Source organism: Hippocampus bargibanti, linkage group LG13 (assembly GCF_051943395.1).
Source record: "Hippocampus bargibanti isolate YZ-2025 linkage group LG13, ASM5194339v1, whole genome shotgun sequence".
NCBI classification, from domain to species: domain Eukaryota; kingdom Metazoa; phylum Chordata; class Actinopteri; order Syngnathiformes; family Syngnathidae; genus Hippocampus; species Hippocampus bargibanti.
The window spans coordinates 9696059-9715347 of NC_142746.1; the positions used below are offsets into that span (position 1 = coordinate 9696059).

Here is a 19289-nt window from a genome sequence, read left to right on the forward strand (position 1 = left end):
TTGCAAGAAGTAAATGAAATGTTGTACCAGTCAGAATGTTTTGTGTAATTACAACTATTAGTCCGCACCCAGCCGCAGAGTGAGTAACCAATCTTGGGCCGCTGTTGGTTGTAATTTGGTCAAATAAATAAATGGCATATAAACATCTGACATTGTTAATGAGAGTATAAACACCTCAAATGAGGAGATATCTCCATTTAAGCCAGTGGTATTCATAAATTCTTTTTTAAACATGTTTTCAATTGAATTCATGTAATCATATCCAGTAACTGCTTGGTTGGAGGGGCTTGAAGTGTCCAGATGTCGAGTGAATTGTGAAGATGTTAAGGTGGGGGGTGATCACGCCATTTTCTTTTCAGTTGTGATTCATGATTTTGGTTTTGACATCTGTGGTCGATGCAGTGGATGACGCACGGGACAGTCCGAGGGACCATCTGCACCTTTTTCTCGCCAGCAAAAAATCTAAAAAATTATGCCAAGTATTCTTTATTTCTTGTTTTTTTTTTCCTGTGCAGAAAGTGCGACTGTAAATTCTAGTATAGGGTGCTTTAATTCGGTCCATCCCTGATGGCTGCATGATGTCTTAGACAACTTTTCTTCTCAATCATCAAAGTAAATGAGACAAGTGTGATGTGACACTCCGGGATCCTAAACCATGACTTCATTTCCAGTGTCAACTGGATTGTCTTTAGAATGACCACAGTTCATTGGGGACCTTCTCTGCCTATTCTTGCCCTTATAAACATGACTTGTATTGTACGTACTGCTATCCAACGTGATCCAATATGGTGCGACACTGGGGTCATAATTCGAAATATGAAGTTTCCTGAATACTGCAAAACAAAATGGACCATTTGACAAACAGGGATATTTAAATATACCATTATAATAACTTGAAATTGACCAGGAGTTCAAAACAGCTCAACGTTGTTTGTTTTCAAGTCATTAACAAATGATGCCTGTATCATTGGTTCCTCATGTTCTGTCTGCGTGGTTTCAGCTATCTCTTGTCAGCTCTTGTGGGGCACATAATGTTTTTTTCTCTTTACAACTGACTGAAGATGAGTCACACCATGCTGCTCGCATTTGCAGTGGCTTTGTGCGCCCGACGGCAAACCAAAACCAACAGGATGGGTGACTCTTAAAATGATGTTTTTGTGATGTGAGTCGCAAAGATCAACCGGATCTGCTTACAAAATTCTCCTTTTCAGTTTCAGTCCTTAAAAACATCTTGTCGAAAGTAATTTGAATCCCAGCACTATTCTGCTCACTAGCCAGAGAGGAAAAACATAATCCAAATTAAATATTGTTTATTTCTTTGTTTAGGGTTATCTACAGCCAATAAACTCAAGTATAGAACCAGATGTTATAGTGATGTGATAGTTTTTAGGCAATTCACAATCCATGTAGACTGGACAAAGAAAAGTAAGATAAAACGTAGCAAAACGACATGCGCTTCAGAGTGACAAACCATGCGCACAAGCATTGGGTGCTCTTTATAAATGACATTATTCACAAGTTTACACTAACTGAAATAGCGCAAGCAGAATATACAGACATGAATTCGATTTGTCACAACTATTTCCCAACACGAGCGTATTAGTCGTACTGTAAGTGTATGTAAACACAACCACATATATTGCATGACTGACGCAAATATACTTTTTTAGTGTAATAAATCATCCATGTTTTCTGAACATATCCAGTTGCAAAGCCACACGTAGACGGATAGTAGATTAATCCTTGTTAACGCACTTATGTATTTTTATCACAACAAATGTACAAATACTTAACTCAGTTCTTTTTCATTCTTAAAAAGAAAGAAAATATTTGCTGAATTGCTTGTTTTGGGCCACCATTACCAATATAGTTCATCACAGAGATGTTGTTGGATGCTAAATGCTAATGCTAGCCAGAGTTAGCATGTTTATATGGAGCATTTTCTCAATACAAAGTCATTTTAGAAGAGTGATAGTTTTCCCTGGTTTCAGTTTGGTAGCTAGTTATCTTGCTAAAGAAAACAAACAAAATTCCAACTGTTAGCTTAGATGTACAGTGTAGAAACTACACGAAAATAAGTGATATTTGAACAGAGCATAGTGTGGTTGTTGCACACTATGTTCTGTTAAAATATCACAAACGTTTTTTTTTTTTTTTTTTTTTTTTTTTTTTTTCATTTTAAAACCAGAACAACGGCAACTGAAAGACAACGGATAAAACAGTACTTGAGTGCGGTGATATTGTGACAGTTTGTGAGAAACAAAACAGAGAAGTTCTGTGGCTTTCAAAGTGTTCTACACACCAAGTCGAGCATGACAACACTACGGCTATGACTACTTCATCAAATACATGAGACAGACTGTTGACTGATGTACAGTACATGTGTGATGGTAAAACACATATTGGCTATTTGAAGGCAAACAAACATTGTGACGGATACCGCCAACTGCCGGCGTCGGCAGTTTATGTGTGTGCAATCGCTGAAGGCAAAGCCTCTCTTACTTCTCGCCTATTTATTTAAACAGTAAATGCGAAGATTCCTTTTGTTTTTTTTTAATTGATTTGAATAATGAAAGGAGATCATTCAAATGTCAGCAGCAAAATGTAATCAAAAGGCTTTCTATGTCCTTAAATGAATTTTTGACATTGATTTCAACTTTTTTTCCAGCCCATCAGGTTTTTCAGCAATATCGTTTTCATTTAGAGCACATGTCTCAAACTCAATACCCCAGGGGTTAAATCTGGCCAGCCACATAATTTTATTCGACCCGCGAAATAAAATCGAAATTCTATTCTAAAAATTCTATGACGCTTTCTAAAGTCTGAATCAAAATTTCTAATTGTCCTACGTTAACCACAATAACAGTCCTTATTTTTGACTTCAAATTTGAAAACTAGTTATTCATTAATTTGTATAGCCCTCTATTTGTAATATGTGGAGGTGATGAAACATCCTAATGGCTTCCCCAAATTCATAACAGCCCCGAGAGGAAACCGTAACTACAATGAGACCCGCGGCAAAAAAAATGACTTTGACACCCTTGATTTAGAGCAATGGCATTGCAGAGATTAAAAATCCACCTGTTGCAGAACCAAACCTATAATTCATAAACATATTACAGGATAACATGGATGATGTAATTGTTATTATTATTATTGTTGTTATTAGTTATTATTAAAACTGGATGCGCTGATGGAAGATTTAATATTTGTTATTAAATCAGTTGTTAAAGCACTATATAAGTCAATATTTATTGCATTGTATTTGGGTATTTATATAAATTATCTGGCTACTTGTGCTTTGCCGTCATTGTGATTTAAGGAGCAGCTGAAAGTGAGGAGATAATTATTTGTTGCTAAAAGTTGGCTTACTCAGAACTATTATACCCTCCCCCACACACACAGACACAGACCTTCAGGCTCCCTTTTATGCAGCGTCCTATTTTTTTTTAATTGTTAGTTTCAAGATTCCCACCGTGATTACCATTTTGCTGGAACTGAATTCATTTGCCCTTATAAACATTACTTGTATTGTACGTACTGCTATCCAACGTGATCCAATATGGTGCGACACCGGGGTCATAATTCGAAATATGAAGTTTCCTGAATACTGCAAAACAAAATGGACCATTTGACAAACAGGGATATTCAAATATAGCATTATAATAACTTGAAATTGACCAGGAGTTCAAAACAGCTCAACGTTGGTTGTTTTCAAGTCATTAACAAATGATGCCTGTATCATTGGTTCCTCATGTTCTGTCTGCGTGGTTTCAGCTATCTCTTGTAAGCTTTTGTGGGGCACATAATGTTTTTTTCTCTTTACAACTGACTGAAGATGAGTCACACCATGCTGCTCGCATTTGCAGTGGCTTTGTGCGCCCGACGGCAAACCAAAACCAACAGGATGGGTGACTCTTGATGTTTTTGTGATGTGAGTCGCAAAGATCAACTGGATCTGCTCACAAAATTCTCCCTTTCAGTTTCAGTCCTTAAAAACATCTTGTCGAAAGTAATTTGAATCCCAGCACTATTTTGCTCACTAGCCAGAGGGGAAAAACATAATCCAAATTAAATATTGTTTATTTCTTTGTTTAGGGTTATCTACAGCCAATAAACTCAAGTGTAGAACCAGATGATAGTTTTTAGGCAATTCACAATCCATGTAGACTGGACAAAGAAAAGTAAGATAAAACGTAGCAAAACGACATGCGCTTCAGAGTGACAAACCATGCGCACAAGCATTGGGTGCTCTTTATAAATGACATTATTCACAAGTTTACACTAACTGAAATAGCGCAAGCAGAATATACAGACATGAATTCGATTTGTCACAACTATTTCCCAACACGAGCGTATTAGTCGTACTGTAAGTGTATGTAAACACAACCACATATATTGCATGACTGACGCAAATATACTTTTTTAGTGTAATAAATCATCCATGTTTTCTGAACATATCCAGTTGCAAAGCCACACGAAGACGGATAGTAGATTAATCCTTGTTAACGCACTTATGTATTTTTATCACAACAAATGTACAAATACTTAACTCAGTTCTTTTTCATTCTTAAAAAGAAAGAAAATATTTGCTGAATTGCTTGTTTTGGGCCACCATTACCAATATAGTTCATCGCAGAGATGTTGTTGGATGCTAAATGCTAATGCTAGCCAGAGTTAGCATGTTTATATGGAGCATTTTCTCAATACAAAGTCATTTTAGAAGAGTGATAGTTTTCCCTGGTTTCAGTTTGGTAGCTAGTTATCTTGCTAAAGAAAACAAACAAAATTCCAACTGTTAGCTTAGATGTACAGTGTAGAGACTACACGAAAATAAGTGATATTTGAACAGAGCATAGTGTGGTTGTTGCACACTATGTTCTGTTAAAATATCACAAACGTTTTTTTTTTTTTTTTTTTTTTTCATTTTAAAACCAGAACAACGGCAACTGAAAGACAACGGATAAAACAGTACTTGAGTGCGGTGATATTGTGACAGTTTGTGAGAAACAAAACAGAGAAGTTCTGTGGCTTTCAAAGTGTTCTACACACCAAGTCGAGCATGACAACACTACGGCTATGACTACTTCATCAAATACATGAGACAGACTGTTGACTGATGTACAGTACATGTGTGATGGTAAAACACATATTGGCTATTTGAAGGCAAACAAACATTGTGACGGATACCGCCAACTGCCGGCGTCGGCAGTTTATGTGTGTGCAATCGCTGAAGGCAGAGCCTCTCTTACTTCTCGCCTATTTATTTAAACAGTAAATGCGAAGATTCCTTTTGTTTTTTTTTAATTGATTTGAATAATGAAAGGAGATCTTTCAAATGTCAGCAGCAAAATGTAATCAAAAGGCTTTCTATGTCCTTAAATGAATTTTTGACATTGATTTCAACTTTTTTTCCAGCCCATCAGGTTTTTCAGCAATCTTCATATTTTTCAAGCAATATCGTTTTCATTTAGAGCACAGGTCTCAAACTCAATACCCCAGGGGCTAAATCTGGCCAGCCACATAATTTTATTCGACCCGCAAAATAAAATCGAAATTCTATTCTAAAAATTATATGATGCTGAAGTCTGAATCAAAATTTCAAATTGGCCCACGTTAACCACAATAACAGTCCTTATTTTTTACTTCAAATTTAAAAACTAGTTATTCATTAATTTGTTTAGCCTTCTATTTGTAATATGTGGAGGTGATGAAACATCCTAATGGCTTCCCCAAATTCATAACAGCCCCGAGAGGAAACCGTAACTACAATGAGACCCGCGGCAAAAAAAAATGACTTTGACACCCTTGATTTAGAGCAATGGCATTGCAGAGATTAAAAATCCACCTGTTGCAGAACCGAACCTATAATTCATAAACATATTACAGGATAACATGGATGATGTAATTGTTATTGTTATTATTATTGTTGTTGTTATTAGTTATTATTAAAACTAGATGTGCTGATGGAAGATTTAATATTTGTTATTAAATCGGTTGTTAAAGCACTATATAAGTCAATATTTATTGCATTGTGTTTGGGTATTTATAGAAATTATCTGGCTACTTGTGCTTTGCAGTCATTGTGATTTAAGCAGCAGCTGAAAGTGAGGAGATAATTATTTGTTGCTAAAAGTTGGCTTACTCAGAACTATTATACCCCCCCCCCCCCCACGCACACACACACACACACACAGACCTAGACCTTCAGGCTCCCTTTTATGCAGCGTCCTATTTTTTTTTCAATTGTTAGTTTCAAGATTCCCACCGTGATTACCATTTTGCTGGAACTGAATTCATTTTAGATACTCAAAAGAAAACAAACATACTATTTATTCTCCTAATATGTGTTTACTATGGGTCAGGTTTGGAAAAGTTTCCAAATTTCGGGGTGAGAGAATGGCATTGAATGATGTTTTTATGGCTGCCAAGCATCAAAACAGTTCAACGAGTAAAATAAAAAAAGGTTGAGAAAGGCACTGCCATTGAAGGTAAAGTGAAACAATTTAACGATAAAGCTAAGTGTGTGCGCACGTGTGTGATACATGCACTCATCCCGATTGAGTCTGTTCTCGTTTTCAATAGCAACCATTTCACCGCCAATGCGGTTATCTCCCGAATCAAAAGGTCATCAGAAGACAATGCACGCTAATCTGCAAGTGCCGGGCTAAAAATACATGCCACTACCCAACAGACGTAATTTATTTGGACTCTTGTAAAACAAAAACATATTCTAATCCACAACATCTAATTGAGCCATCATGGAATATAAAAGCACAGACCCTGAAATGTACTCAAGTTCAAAAATACGAATGAAAAAATTAACCTTTACTGTCAATTTTGTGGAAAAGAGAATCAAGCAGTACTCAGACATATGAACAGTAACTCAATATTTATACTTATTTACTTCCCAGCACTTAGCATGGGCCAAACATCATCAGCAAGCTGTGGTGCAGTAAAGTGATGTTTGATAACGTGTGAGAAAAGAATGCCCGCAGGGAGAGTTGCGGTCGGTAAACTTTCGGTGCTGATTGCAATCAATCATTTGCATCGTGTCCCCGAATGACTGCAAAGCAGCATCCCTGCCTTATTTCTTTACGGAATAGACGCAAACAGTCTCCGGACAAGTTGTGTCCATAATTTGTAAAAATACTGAGCGTATTTTACAAAGATTCCACCGCATATAGCTATATTTTACGTTTTAAGACTCGCGCTGAATATTCCGGAAGTCTTGTTTTTGAGTGGGTGACGAGTCCTCACCCTACGTCACTGAAGGAACGCCCCTGACCGAAAAAGGACACATTGTAGCAGTTATTCCATCACGTCAATGCATTTTGCTATACTTGTTTGGTCTGAAAAATGTGTGTTGCACCAAAAAGAGGCAGAAGAGGGCGACAAAGATCCATGTAAGGAATGAATCAGCCTGTGGAAACGGGTTGATTAATTCCATAAACGGAGCTTTGTCACCATTTTCTGCCTCTTTTTTTGGCGATACATTTCCCCACCCTATTGCCTCAAAATGGCATGGAATAAATTCTTTAATCGATTGCAAACATGTATGCTTTCCTCTTCAGAACTATTTTAATCATATTCATAACTGGATGAGTAACAAGAAAGCCTATTCTCCGAATCTGAAGCCCTTATTTTGATTCTCCAGCAAGGCAAGACGTCTTTGAATGACACCACGAAGAAGGGGGCGGGACCTTCTTTAAGTCATGACACTTTAAGGCGGGACACTTTAAGTCATTTTTATTGGTGTTTTGCATTTGACTAAAAATATCATACTGCGTGTTTTGGGTATTTTAGATGCTATACAACGTTTTTCTGATGTCAGTTAGGAAACAAAAAAGTGATGTCGGTTGTCCTTTAAGCGGCGGTGTCTGGAAAAACAATATGGAAATATTGAGCGACACCTGATAATCTGTTCAGCTGGGCAATAAAGACAGCGTGAAAACAGTGTGCATGCGATTACGCATTTGTCAATTTGCAAACTATTTTTGGTTATTTGGTGAAAATGTTCTTTTTGGGGTATCTTGGGGCCAAGGAACAATGTTGAAGTGAGGGGAGGAGTTTCATAGAAAAGTGCCTTGTCAGCACCATGCTCAGTAGAGGGCGCTACGCGCCTGTGAATGGAACAGAGGAAGACAATGTTGGCTCAGCTCACGCATGCGTAGTCAGTAATAAACCGCTGTCAAAGCTGAGTAACACACGTTTGTCTCGTGTCGTCTCTTCCTTGTCGTTCACTGGTATTCAAAATAATAATTTCTAGACATCCTCATGATGTTAAAGTAATCGGGGACATGTTGGGTGATGCTACATATGGAAGTGTAGTTTTGTGGCTTTGATGAAGTTGGGTTTTGGATGTCGATTGGTCGTTCACAGCACAACACACACACGAGCGTGCAGACGTACATTAGACCTCTTCAAAATTGACCTTTTTCTTCTAACATATGGAAACTGATATTATTCCCATTCTTCAAGGTCTAAATCCGCTAAATATAGCAGTTATTGTGATCTTGGACCTTGGCTATGCCAGCCTTAAGAGCCATGTAATTTTATTGTTGACGTTTTTCAAAAACGTTGCAAAATTTGGGATATTATGTCCTTATTTTCATTGTAGCGTTCCAGAGGTTGATGCTATAGCATTGAAAGTGGTACCAAATGAAGGCTAATAAAGTTTTCTTGAATATGGTAGTAAACACATGAACACCTGTGTTAATTTTAATATTTTTTTGTTCTTTTGACTTCAAGACGGCGCCGCGAGAGTGGCTGCCTTTCCAGCAGCTCATGTATTTTGTTTTTCTACTTTCATTCTTTTCATCACTTCAATAAATTAATTTTGATACCACAGCAAGCAACAGTGGCATCAACAAGGGTGCACCGAAGCTTATTGAAGAAAAACTAGGCAAAAAGGTATTCTACTTCACTTGCATGTGTATGTACGTCGTGCGAATGTGGAGTATATATACTATGGACAGATGTTGAATGTATAGACCTACACATTGCTGTTATATTGATATCAGGAGCCGGTATCATTGGAAGTTGAACCGAATTGTATGCTGATATTGAGATTGCCGAATTGATGTTTTTATGAGTAAATATAGTCAGTAATAAACCGCTGTCAAAGCTGAGTAACACACGTTTGTCTCGTGTCGTCTCTTCCTTGTCGTTCACTGGTATTCAAAATAATAATTTCTAGACATCCTCATGATGTTAAAGTAATCGGGGACATGTTGGGTGATGCTACATATGGAAGTGTAGTTTTGTGGCTTTGATGAAGTTGGGTTTTGGATGTCGATTGGTCGTTCACAGCACAACACACACACGAGCGTGCAGACGTACATTAGACCTCTTCAAAATTGACCTTTTTCTTCTAACATATGGAAACTGATATTATTCCCATTCTTCAAGGTCTAAATCCGCTAAATATAGCAGTTATTGTGATCTTGGACCTTGGCTATGCCAGCCTTAAGAGCCATGTAATTTTATTGTTGACGTTTTTCAAAAACGTTGCAAAATTTGGGATATTATGTCCTTATTTTCATTGTAGCGTTCCAGAGGTTGATGCTATAGCATTGAAAGTGGTACCAAATGAAGGCTAATAAAGTTTTCTTGAATATGGTAGTAAACACATGAACACCTGTGTTAATTTTAATATTTTTTTGTTCTTTTGACTTCAAGACGGCGCCGCGAGAGTGGCTGCCTTTCCAGCAGCTCATGTATTTTGTTTTTCTACTTTCATTCTTTTCATCACTTCAATAAATTAATTTTGATACCACAGCAAGCAACAGTGGCATCAACAAGGGTGCACCGAAGCTTATTGAAGAAAAACTAGGCAAAAAGGTATTCTACTTCACTTGCATGTGTATGTACGTCGTGCGAATGTGGAGTATATATACTATGGACAGATGTTGAATGTATAGACCTACACATTGCTGTTATATTGATATCAGGAGCCGGTATCATTGGAAGTTGAACCGAATTGTATGCTGATATTGAGATTGCCGAATTGATGTTTTTATGAGTAAATATGAGTCAGTAATAAACCGCTGTTGCTGTGCAAAGCTGAGTAACACACGTTTGTCTCGTGTCATCTCTTCCTCGTCGTTCACAGTGCTACCTGCCTGTGACGCTATCCCCTAGGCCTGAGGCCGGTTACATTTGCGCATCCGACGTACGTGTGGCGAATAAAAAGTTTAAACTTTCCCGAATGCGCATTAGTGAGTATTTAAAAGCTGACATTTAAGCACTGAGAAGTGTTCATGAACACAAAACCGCATTTCAACCCTCGTAAACATTTCGAGTTAGTATATTTAAAACCACCTCAATATGTTCAGTCGATCTCAGGTGTATGTTAAACGGCAAGCGGTCTCGGTTTTCTGCTCCCAACTGGCGTCTAAGAAGAACCAAAAATCATATTTGATTTTATCTATCATTCATTATTTTAACACTTACGTAGCTTGAAAACGACAGTCGTGTTTTGCGTTTCCATCACCTCGTGTTTGATTCATTCAAGAAATGCCGAACAAATTACATTGCTATTCCCTGTGTAAATATTTTCCCAAGCTGCAATATGATGAATGTGTGAGAGTTTTAAAAGGCGGTTATAAATTACTTGTATTATTATTATTATTATTATTATTATTATTATTATTATTATTATTATTATTATTACAAACTTGCATGCAAACAAAAAGTCGTTTTTAGGTAGAGTTAATTACAAAGTCAGTTTTCGTGTACTTTTTAATCCACAAATAACTTGTTGAATATGCTGAATAAACATTTTTATTTTCAAACCATCATTTATATATATACACTTTTAAACCACCTCAGTCATTGGAGAGGGAGAAACAATTTAATGACTTAACAACAAAAACATACACAAAGACACCTGATAGCGACTGTTATCTACACTTGACAAGGGAAATGAGATTGAACATGTTGATTAATAAATAGCTTTTTTTTAAACTAAGGAATAAAGTTCGCTGAAGACGTATATATTAAAAAGAAGCGTGAAGAAAACAATATAATATTCACGTACAAAACACTTAATAAAACTGTCTTTAATCCACCGCCTTTTGAAATCATTCACATAAGGTTATTGCACAAAACATGCAAACGTTTATACGGTGGTTGAAAATTAAAAATGCTGCATAGATAACAGGTATATACAGTATAATCGGCGTGGGTCACTCACTGCTCAAAAAACTAAAGCAGAATTTCAAGTGGAAAATATGGTGACGTGTTGCCATCTTATGGACTGTAGAGGAACTGCTACGACGACAACTCCACGCGCCGAGTATCATGACGTCACATTACTGGCAGCCTCTGCGGTGGATTTGAGGAGTTTGTTCCGCGCACACACGCACACGATACTGCACACAACTTGGGTAAACAAGCTTCGACTGACTTCCCCTCAATTATTGTTCTCCACATTATTTTGATGATGATGATGACGATAACAACTCTTGGCACGATCAGCACAACAGTAATCACAATCGGAATCAACTGGACATGGAACGAACGTCTGCGGTCACTGACGTTCCTCTGCCAAAAAGATATTGTTATTGCGACCAAAATATTAATTTCGGAGATGTATTCAAATGTAAAACGTGTTTTCCAGTCGTAGTATAACAGTAGAGGTCAACTTGTCATTGTGGTGACGCCTCTTCCTGTAGAGGAGGCGTCAAGTGCGAGGGCCGCAATCTGTTTTCTGCTCAAACTACCAGGCAACACAGCACTGAGTCATCTGTGTCATTTCCCTCCAACACACGCACACACTAACACGCGCACACTTCCGCCCATCCTCCCTCGCCCCCTACCCCCCCTCTCTCTCCCTCCCTCCCTCCCTCACTTTCTCCCCCACTATCTTGCTCCCCTCAACCCCCACCTCTCCCTCTGTCTTGCTCCTTCCCTCCCTTTCTCCCCCTCTCTCTCTTTCCCTCTCTCCCCGTCTTGCTCCTTCCCTCCCGGTCACTTTCTCCCCCTCTCTCTCCCTCTCTCTCTCTCCCCCCCCACACTCACCCGCCCTTCCTCCCGCCTCCCCCCTCTCCAAAACTAGCAGCACCACTTCATCCAGACGCACCAAAAAAAAGACTTTAGTGTAAAGGGTGGAGTAAGACACACACAAACGCACACTCAGTCATCACAGTTTGTCCAATTTAAAAGTGTTTATTTTTTATTATATATATGGTTATGTGTATTCTTGTTGTAAATATATATTAGCTAGCTGATGTAATATTTGCATTTTGTCATCATTGTATCAATTTTACGCAATGTCAGAAAAATTGATTAATTTATTCATAAGGGTTCTTTTCAGGCAGGTAAAGTCAAAATATAAGTTATACACACTAAAGAAACATTCATGTATTCATTTCTTTTCATCAATTGAGTTCATCACATCAAATCAATTACTGATAGATATGAAAGCCCTTCTATCTATTTACCAATACGTAACATCTATGCTAATGACCACTAGCCCATATATGGCGTTTCACATGATATGTTAGCATTCAGCTAGTAAGCATCAACCAACAACTTTAAGTACACAGCAACAAGAAAGAGGAAACATCCCCCCTGTCAATGCGCATCAACCAGATGACTTGATGACAATCACATGACCTCATCCCCAAAACATAGCGTCACTTTTTCAGAGCATCAAAATGCCATTTCCCACCAAAATGCAACAGCCCAACTCCCAAATTGAGTCGGGACAGAACCACCTAACCACCTTCATACATGTACGTCATTCAGCAAAAAAACAGACAGTTTTTCTAAAAAAAAAAAAGGATTTTCACTTACCATTTGCGCCTCTTCATTCTGTTTGTCTTCTTCTTCTTCTTCAGTGGACGTGCCTCACAAAAGCCTGAGCGAGTCAGAAAGAAAAAGAAGCGCAAAGGAATGTTTTAATCACTTCAAGGAAGGCTAGTCATCTTCCCACGCACACACAGCATCAACATCACGCATACACCCACACTCACATCTCCCAGTGGCTTGGAAGTCAGAAAGGGGGATGCGCGCACAGTTATAACAGAGAAGAAGTGAATGTCAAGAATGGAAAGAACGCAAAAATTAGAAGAAAAAAATGACGCGAATAAGCAGAGCGGTTTGATTTGAGTCCTCTCCAACTTCCTCACCCCCCCCCCCCCCCCTCCCACAACCACTTTCGACTTATGACATTTGAGGTTGTGTGAGTGTACATGCGTCATGAAAAACAAAAAAAAGTTGAGTGTGATGCTACATGTGAGAAAGGAAACAAATGGCTTCCTTTTTCCCATGAAGGGATCCCAGGAGGCAGGGACTTTTTTGTGTGTGTCAATCTCTGGGGATGAAATGAGGGTTTCGGTTCGCATGCCATACAGTGGAAATGCAATGCATGCTGGGAGGCCTCTTTTTTGCATTTCTTAATACCTTGGAAATAAAAATACTTTACTTGAGGATACTGGTCCAGTGGGCCATTTATTTTCCATCTGGAATTCTGTGACTCAGGATGGCATGGGTGTACAGTGATACCTCGTTTTTCGACCATAATCCGTTTCAGAAACCTGTTCGAAAACCGATTTGTTCAAAAACCGAAACAGCACTTTCCATTAAAATCAATGTAAGAAATCTTAATCCGTTCAAAGTCTAGAAAACAACTAACTATTTCATCGCATAAACCGGATAAAAGCTTAATAGACATGAGAGTTGTGGACTACTTTTTGTTCAGGGGGAGTGACAAAATTTTGTAGTATTCTCTCTATTTTAACAGAAGACCACATAGAATAGTGACTTGAGATTCTTATTTAACTCATTCACTGCCATTCACGAATTTATTTGGGAATTGAAAATATGATGTAGAGCGCCATTCCCGAATATGTTCGGGTTTTGCTTTTTCTTGTTTGGGTGTCGATAAAGCGCTGGCCGTGGCCTCTGGCAATGTTTTACCCTTCCACAAGGGGGCAGCATTTGCCTTTTTTCCATGTTAGTGCTTTGTTACAGCTTCATCTGTTGTTAAAGCGTGATAAAAACCAATATGTATGCATTGCACTGCATTTTGGACAGCCACCCCTCATTTCAAGCTCATATAACTATAGACCCATATAATTTAGGCGTTAATTCTTTGCTTCTGATGAAAGAAGAGATTCTAAGGTTTCTTCTGCTGCATTGAATGTTTATGTAGTCCCAAAAGTCAATATTCAGTGGGTCCTGGAATTTGAGTGACGATGACAAAAACCCTGGCACTGGAGTGGACACATTTTTGCACGTCTGGCAGTGAATGAGTTTAAAAAAAACGGGAGTAGCTCTGCGATATTGTACATTGAAAAACAAAGTTATGACATTGAATAAATCAAATGGTTGTTGCTGCATGGCTATAAATTGAGTCACTGTAATCGCCTCGGTGGGTACTTCATAGACCACACTGAATTGATCCCAGCAAATATTTTTAAGATACAGTAAAGTCTCGTTATATCGATATTCAAGGGAGTCCGAAAAAATATCGATATAACCGGGACTATCGATATATCCGACCCTGTTTGCATGTAATTTTCTCTGTGCGTGCATAGAAATAGCATCGATATAACCGGGACTATCGATATATCCGATATCGATATCACGAGATTTTACTGTAATTCTTCTGTCTGCATGTGTTGCTCAACCGTTTGTGTCCATTCATAGCTCAATTTATTTACTCGTCTACTAGTTTCATTCGCCTGTCCATGGCGTATCACATTACATGTTAACATTAGGAGACTATAATGCGGTTATGTGGCCGTATCTACGCATGTACAGTAATACTCTTGGTCTCTTTTTGTTTTTGTCTGACATTTTCTGTCCAGTCTGGAAGTGTGTGTAAACGTCATGAGTCAAGCTCAAAAGGGTCTGACTCACCTCCTCCACAGTCTAAACACTTTTAGTCTCCAGGTTACATGGGAACAGGGCCTTTGTGTTTCGAATTAGACCACACACATCACTTTGCACTCTTGTCCAGCATCTGTGTTGACTTTTGTCATATCTATGTGTGTGTGTGTGTGTGCGTGTGCGTGTGTGCGTGTGTGTGGTCTAATGGCATAATGTCTAGTTGTGTTTAATCGAGTAGCCATGTGTGTTCTGATTACGACCACCAAGTGTGATCCTGACAAGGTGTGAAAAGAATTCAGGGGGCACACATTCTTTATCCTCTTCAATGATTGTTTAATATTACTGTGTCTTAGAGAGTCACTGTCAGGAGTCGGTTAACGTCTTCTTTGTTTGTGCCTACATGACTATAATAAACTGTCATCCGGTGGCCAATGAGGGTGCACAATGAACAAATAATAATACAGTGATACTAATAATAATAATAATAATAATAATAATAATAATAATACGAATAATGATAATAATAATAATAATAATAATAATACATTTCATTTATAAGCGCCTTTCAAAACTCTCAAGGACACGTTTAGAGTCACAGGATATTTTTTTCGGCAGCATTCACTCAACCCGAACATGTACACATGTACACATACATACATACATCATGATGCAAAAACTAATTATTCACCTTCCACTCATGTTATTACTGGATATTTTTATAAAGTAAAATATAGATTGAAACTTTTTTTTTGCTTTAATTAATTTACACAATCATTGAATGCATATTCATAATTCACGATCAACTGACCGCATTGGAAAGATTTGATTTTTTTTTTTAAGATGTAATTTTCTTTGTGTACAACAGATGGGGGAAGAGCAAACAGTCAGGTCAGACTGTGGATAGGATTTCAACTCCCTAATTTGCCGCTGAGTGGCGATACAGGACAGCTTTCAGGGTAGTGTGTGATTGCCACATACAGTACTGGATTTGAATGTTGTTTTTTTGCGACAGTATATGGATTTGATAAGGAAATTAGACTGTTAAATTCAAAATTCAAACCTTACATGCATTCCCATGGAAAATCAACACTTGTAAAGGCTGCGTTTTAGATACCATTGTGTCTAATGAATTTGCCTGTGGAAAAAAAGAACATTGTTGGGAGAAGAATTCCGAAACATAACCTCTGTGGATATGTTTGTGCAAATATTCCAAGTTACACTAAAGATGTACACGTGTGCTAAATACAAATATTGATGTAAAGCCTCCAGCATAATATGTCCTTGCCATTGGAGCTCTCTCAATATATGTTTGACACGTTCTTCAAGATATTTAAGATGAGGAAGTTACTACAAGACAGGGCTTATGGTTCACCAGTGAAATGTGCTCATTTGATTTAGTTATTTTGATTGAGTTATTTTCGCTAGTATATATATATATATATATATATATATATATATATATATATATATATCATGATATAATATACTAATCCCCGGTACAATATTACGCACATCCTGCTTTGCTGAAGGGCAGGAAGCTACAAAGCTCATCTAATTTGTGGATAAAGTTCCTGTTGGGCCTTGGAAGACTGATATCATAGCATTCCTTTGGTGTTTTGGCACACGTAAAAAAAAAACCCTGATGGGCTTTGAGTGAATCTTGATTAGAGGTTATCAAATGCCACATTGTACCCTAATCGGGAAAAAAAGTTCCTTCGAGGAAAAAATGAATACTTAAAAAGCATCTTTTGAATAGACGTATTGATTTGTTTTAAAAAGTCCTTTCAGGTCATTGAGAAAAAATGAATAGCAAAGTTGTACTGACAAATTCAAGGGAGATATCATATCAATAATTCAGTCGGGTGAAACACAGTTGTATATTAAAAAACATGACAATGGTGTATACCAGGGGGGGAGTGTGAAGAAAAATCACCATAGTGACAAATAATGTGCAACAAATGGTGTTGCATCTTTTTTTTGCCCTGCATAATAACTTACTTAAAATATATGTATTCACTTATGTCATGAGTAATTGGTGTCACGGTATGCAAGGTGGTGGTGGACCGCCCCAAAAAAAGCAGACAGGAGGAAGTAGCTGGGTCTAGTTGACAAATTGCATTAAATAAAGTCAGCAAGAACAAAATATCAAACAACAAAGTCATCACAACAGAAACATCCAAGGTAGCTAATAAAACCATGACACGATGAAACAATGACCAGAAACCGAATGGTCGTGTCGGAAGTCAATTTAACTGCCACAGATTAATACGACAAACACCTGTGCAGCTGCAGGAAGGGCCCGACAGTGCCACCCGTTGGTCGAAACGTGACAATTGAGTACTTTAACTGTAAAGATGACATGAGTTTAAGGGCAAATATACATATTTGTATTTAATATTTACATGAGCATTAAATTGAAGAAAAAAAATATATGAATGATTGGGAAAATAAACAATTGTATATAGTTTGACCATCATTTGTTTTAATCCTCATCTATACGTCTGTGTAAGCTCTCAGTCGTACAGGAGTGGTCCATCGATGAGAAGGTTTCTTCAGCCGTCATCTGTACAAAAGTGAAGGTTTCGGACATTTCGCCTCCTATCCAAGAGGCTTCGTCAGCGAACTAAAGTCTGACTGGTCGTATCGGCCCCATTTATATATCCCTAATGTCCAGACATGGTGGCGCCGGACACAGCTATGATAGGTCCCTACTCTCAGGTTGGGGGGGGCAGGGGACCCCTCCCTGTGGCCCCACTGATTGTTCCTACATTCCTGACTAGCGACTGGCCTATTACCCCCACTCCCCCCGGTATCACCTCATCAGCATAACGACCCTCATCAGCATTGCGAAAGATGCCTAACCTGTTTTGCCTAAGCAGGCTATTGTATGAACGATCCAAATTGAACCTCACCCCACCAGACCGGTTTAATGAAGGATTTTGTTGTTTTATAAGAATCGCTTCTTTTACCCCCCTTTCAAACCATCTATGTTCTTTCGCTAAGATTTTAACCTCATTGTCGTCAAATGAGTGGTTGCTAGCTTTTAGGTGCAAATGTACTGCCGATTGAGGCCCACTAGTATTATCCCTGCGAAGTTGATAAAGTCTTTTTGTCCCCTGCCCCCCCCCCCCCCCAACCTGAGAGTAGGGACCTATCATAGCTGTGTCCGGCGCCACCATGTCTGGACATTAGGGATATATAAATGGGGCCGATACGACCAGTCAGACTTTAGTTAGCTGACGAAGCCTCTTGGATAGGAGGCGAAACGTCCGAAACCTTCACTTTTGTACAGATGACGGCTGAAGAAACCTTCTCATCAATCCTCATCTATGTAACCATTGAGTTCAAGTTTGTCGAGACTTGTGGACACTAATTGTCACTGATGTTGAACCCCCCCCCCCCGACCCCACCATCCCACTTTTTGTCATTAACTCACGCATTGCAACACATCTCAAACAATCTCCCATTTTCTACTTGCTTATCCTCGCGAGGGACGTGGGCGTGCTCGAGCAGAGGCTAGCCTTGCCGGTCAGTAGACGGAGTACACCCACAACTGATTTCCAGCAAATCGGACAACACAGATGAACAACTATCCCGTTCACAATCACACGTGAGTGCGATTCGGAGTCATGCATTTTTGGGGATTTGGGAGGAAACAGAGGGAGAACATGTAAACTCCGCACAGGAAGTCTGCAATCAAACCCGGCACTATTTGTACACTGGGGGTCGGGGGGGGGGGGGGGGGGGTTGTTCCAAACGAATTAGTAGTCCGTACTCATTTTAAAAATTGGGACAGTCCAAATTCCGCCCTCTCGTGAATGCAGCATACCGCAAAACAGCAACTTCTGGGTCTTGAATGGTGTTTCTAATTGGTAAATTAACACACCCATTCTGCTTAAATTACGCCTATCTAGCATGTGACACATTCACCAAAGATTCCAACTAGAATTTTATATGAGTTGTAAGAAGTAAATAGTGGATTGAAAAAAAAAAAACCCGGAATGTCACAAGATTTCACGCGGCACGACGTCACATTTGCAAGCGAAAAGAGGACAAAAAAATCAGCTGTGCTGCCTTCATGTTTCATTGGAAATTATTGGTAAAGTATGGAGATACATAGGTGAAAGTTTCGAACGGGTAATAATGGAAAGGGAAGTCTGTGCAATTTCACACAGACAGATACTTTCTGCAAACACACAGTCACTTCCTTTGAATTAATTTCAAAAGTGAACTTACCCAACTTCAGCAGAGGTTGTGGACCCTCAATTTGACTTTGCTCTCCTTTCTAAACACCACATGCAGACACTCCCTTTCAACTTTAGAACTGAAAAATGCAACGTACGTCAATAATAAACCGCACTTACACCACTTTTTGATCATTTTTATGCCTACAGAGAGTCTTTCACTCCACGTCTTTCAGCAAGGCGCCATTCACAGTGAGGCAGCTG

The 19289-nt window shown here is 38.6% G+C and overlaps 1 long non-coding RNA gene across 5 annotated transcripts in view; it reads right to left on the reverse strand.

Moving 5' to 3' along the window:
• The window catches only part of LOC148889264 (uncharacterized), a 61180-nt gene extending 41891 nt beyond the window's left edge, over nt 1–19289 (reverse strand). The window contains exons 1-3 of one of the 5 annotated variants that reach the window (XR_016116828.1): nt 19234–19289; nt 19078–19165; nt 12802–12865 (exon numbers count right to left, since the gene is read on the reverse strand). This is a non-coding gene — a long non-coding RNA (uncharacterized LOC148889264). Of the gene's footprint in view, nt 1–12801; nt 12866–19077 lie in introns of all 5 variants that reach the window. The other 4 variants (XR_016116830.1, XR_016116829.1, XR_016116827.1 and 1 more) reach the window with 4 other exon arrangements.